At 44.1% G+C, this 4063-nt stretch overlaps 1 long non-coding RNA gene across 1 annotated transcript; it reads left to right on the forward strand.

The window, feature by feature from the left end:
* The first annotated feature begins 2600 nt into the window (after positions 1-2600).
* On the forward strand, positions 2601-3840 carry LOC123403643. The gene is made up of 3 exons (XR_006611521.1): positions 2601-2769; positions 2884-3024; positions 3263-3840. It is a non-coding gene; the product is annotated as an uncharacterized LOC123403643 (long non-coding RNA).
* The last annotated feature ends 223 nt before the right edge of the window (positions 3841-4063 follow it).

Raw genomic sequence — 4063 nt, forward strand, 5'->3', positions numbered from 1 at the left:
CATCATTGGTAATGGTGAAAATACTAGATTCTGGAAAGATACTTGGTTAGGAGCGCAACCTTTGGCTCTCCAGTATCCGCTACTCTATAATATTGCACAGTGAAAACAGACAACCGTTGCGGCAGTGTTACGACAGACTCCCCTAAACATTCAATTTCGTAGAGCCTTGATCGGTAATAGATAGGTTAGATGGTTACATCTCGTTAGAAGGCTAATGGATATTTCCCTATCGGATTCTCCTGACAGTATTCGTTGGAGGTTGACCATCAATGGTACTTTCTCAGTGAAATCGATGTATGACCATATTATTGATACGTCCCCTATTCCAAAACCTATGAATATATGGAAGGTCAAGGTTCCCCTTAAGATAAAAATCTTTATGTGGTTTGTTCACAAAGGAGTTGTTTTAACTAAGGATAACTTGGCTAAAAGACATTGGAAGGGAAATAAAAGATGTAGCTTCTGTCAGACGCATGAGACGATTAAACACCTCTTTCTGGACTGCCCTATGGCTAAATTATTATGGCGTTCAATCCAAATTACTTTCAACATTACCCCGCCTACTAGCATTCACATGTTATTTGGGACGTGGCTGGACGGGGTTAATGTACCTTACGCCAAACTAATTCGAGTTGGAACTTGCGCTATTCTGTGGGCTATATGGAACTGCAGAAATGATCTAGTTTTTAACAGAATGAATTATATTAACTTTTTGCAGGTTATCTTCAGGGCTACAGCCTTGATCCGCATGTGGTCCTTACTCACTCCTGTGGAAACCAGGGAGCCTTTGGTTACTGGGTGTGTCCGATGGGATATGGTAGCTCAGGTTATCTTCAACCGATATGGATGGCGGCATGCTAATAGGATTGGACCATAGTACTGTTTGCTGATGGATTTAGACGGTATTGGCGTTATGATCGTCGTGTAACTCTTTTTCTTGTTTTTTCTCTTTGGTTGTATTTCATTCAGACTACTTCATTCTTAATAAAATGGCTGCATGCATCACTCGATGCAGAGGCCGGGGCGATGCCTCCTTTTCGGAAAAAAAAAACGTGAGCATACTTTCTCTTGTCAAAGCAGACACCAGTCCCTTGTAATGTACAAACTCTTCCTCTTTTTTTTCTTCTTTTGGAATGCCATTTCCTTTTATCTTGTGCTGATGCTGCTTAGTATGCACTGGATCTTCATGCTGGGAAGATAATACCGTGAGTAGATTGTTTACCCTTTTTTCATTTCTGCATATGGCCAACTCTGTTTCCCCTCCTCTGCATATACCCTGTTCCGAGGCAGCGCTGTTTAGTGTTTAATACGTATGACGATCAAGTAATATGATATTTGGAATGCATATTCTCAGGAAGATGAGCCTATCCTCGAGGATGATGACGACTACGACGAAGAAGACGATGATGTGGACGAGGATGAAAAAGATAACGATGATGTTGAGGGTATGTTAAAATTCTGTAGTTCCTTCTATTCAGTTCAAGTATTCACTTAGTTGCAGAGGTTGAGAACTTAGTAGTCACTTAGTTCCTAATTTAAAGAACCTGCTCCAGTATATTATCAGTCATTAGCTTCTTTGCATCTTTGGGATCAGTTAAAAGTTAGTCCCTTTGCTATAGATCATAAAAATAGTTTTAATACGAGGGAAAAGTGGAGAGAAAGCTGAACAATTTGAAACTTGTGAATCCATAACTCTGTGCATGCGGCTGGAGGGCCACGAGGTGAACCAGTTCGTGCTCACCTCCGTGCTCAAGCTCATCGTCGCCATGGACGCTCTGAACCTCGCCTGGGCCGTGCACGCGACCACCACCCGTGCCCGGGCCCGGGGTCGACGCGCACGCGTGCGCCAGGCTCCTGCAGGGCTGCGTGGCGCGCGACGACGCCCGGGGCGGCCGCGCTGTGCACGGCCACGTCCTGCGGGGCGGCGGCCTGGACCTCTTCTGCGCCAACGTCCTGCTCAACCTCTAGGGGACAATAAATTAGGCAAGTATGTCGAGCACCTTCTGTTTCAAGTGCTTTTCTTTAGATAAATGGGAGTTGGCGAGGTGTGTTCATCAATTTCGTTGCGTAACTGTCTACCTATTCAGACTTCATGTGTGTGATTATCCTTCGGTTCTCTTCAGCCTTCCATCCATTGTCTACCAGTTCAGGCAATATATAGAAATGTGTAAAGATGGCAATCTAATAATGCATAGATAATACCACATATTCACCCTTTATGCTCGGAAGTAGGGGGTCCAGTCATATTTGTGCAATGGGCTAAAACCCCCTTTCAAAAAGAGAAGGTCAACCCTCCTGGAGACGATTTTAGGCCAATAGCGCTTTGCTTTGTGTCCCCTAAATCGACTGCATTGACGACTGTGTCGGGAACCGGGATTTCTCTCGCTGACTCTTCGTGGATGAATGGTGTGGGTGCTTTGACCTGTTGCAGCCCCCTCCTACACTCACTCCTCCATCCCCTCTCCCTCTGAAAAGCAGCGGCCTCAACCAGGAGACAGCACCGCTGGATCTGCCATTTGTCATACGCAGAGAGGAGGTAATGTGCGGAGTATTGCCCTGCTCGGGGTGGTGTTGTGGCGACAGATCAAGCATCTGAAAAGTACAGGTAATGAGGGTGCGGATGCTACTAGAAGCCAAATTACTTCCATTTTTTTCTGGGAGCCAAATTACTTGTGTTTGTGGGAAATCAGCTGTCAGGGGTCCAGGAGCATGTGTGTCTGAATGATGCTCATTGATGGCATAGTTACATGAAAAATTGGAAACTGCAAAGTAAGATAGCAGATATCTGAGCTTGTGCAGTTTTCCTTTCTATTTTTTGTTCACTTAGGAAGTTTAAAACAAAATTTACTGCATTTTTAGTCATCTGTTTTATTTTTCCTGTAGTGGAATCAAGTTGAAGGAGGCTGCTATCCTGCATTACATGTTGACAATGTTCCCAGACTAATCTCCAAGAAGGCATAGGTGTTGCTGCAAGCCAACTGAGGATGTGCAGCAACGCTTTAACTAGGGAGTTTGACAGAATTGGTGAGTTATGTTTATTTCTTTCCTCGCTGCACCCGTGCAACACTTGCTGTTGACCCCTGGTTACCCTGTCAGACATATAGTGCATACTTCTTGTTTGAAGTGGTACTACAAGTACTTAAATAACTGGTAACCATGTGCTTAGTTGAATCCATATCCATCTCCAGCTCTACAGGATCTCACCTTTCTTTGGCTTCTCAAATTATTTTCCTCTAATGGCTAGGCGTGCAATTTATTTTAGGTACTCCTCCCCTGATATTGTGAACATGCCGGTCAGAGAAGCAGTTTAAGTTGCATGGTCTGTATGTCTGTGCGCTCAGCCTTTGCCCAAGTTATGCCAAAATTCTAAAACAATGAAGAATGACATGTTGTGACCATATATACCATTCCACTGCAGTAGTTAACCTTTGAAAAGAGTATTGTTGAAAGTTTCTTATTTTGATTGGCCTGCCAAAGCCAAACCAGACACGGGACGACAAAGAGTCTCATGTTGTTTTGCCAATAGAGACCCATTATGATGATTTTTAGACATGAGGAATGGTAGTTTCCATGTGTTCCTCTATTCCCTATTGTTGACAAGTTATTTCTTCGGTACTTCTAACGCTGACGTTGGTATTCCTTTTTCGGTGGTTTATCTTACGGATCTACAGACACAGAAATCGTACGTGTTTATGTGTGCTGGTGCTGGTCGGGTACTCATCAAATCAGATGCTTGGAGGACACAGGTCTTGGAGCTGTTCCGGTAGCGAATTCCGTGGGAAACTTCCGCTCCACCTGGGCTTCAGAAATCGCATTCACCCGCCAATTTCTTCTACTCGCTCAGCCTTAGGCGCACTCTGCAGTGTTATAATTTTCTGTGAAGTGCAAAAAGTACGAATGTATCTACTCTTATTGTGTGCTTTTTGTTTGGAGGTATTGGTTTCTGAGCCGTGAAACCGAAGATCGGATTGCAACGCTCAATTGAAAAGTTGTACTTTTCTCCCCCGATGACCTGTACCGAAAATTTAGACGTACAATACTACTCTGGGATCCTCGTTCCATG

The sequence above is a fragment of the Hordeum vulgare genome, chromosome 6H (assembly GCF_904849725.1).
Source record: "Hordeum vulgare subsp. vulgare chromosome 6H, MorexV3_pseudomolecules_assembly, whole genome shotgun sequence".
Classification (NCBI taxonomy): domain Eukaryota; kingdom Viridiplantae; phylum Streptophyta; class Magnoliopsida; order Poales; family Poaceae; genus Hordeum; species Hordeum vulgare.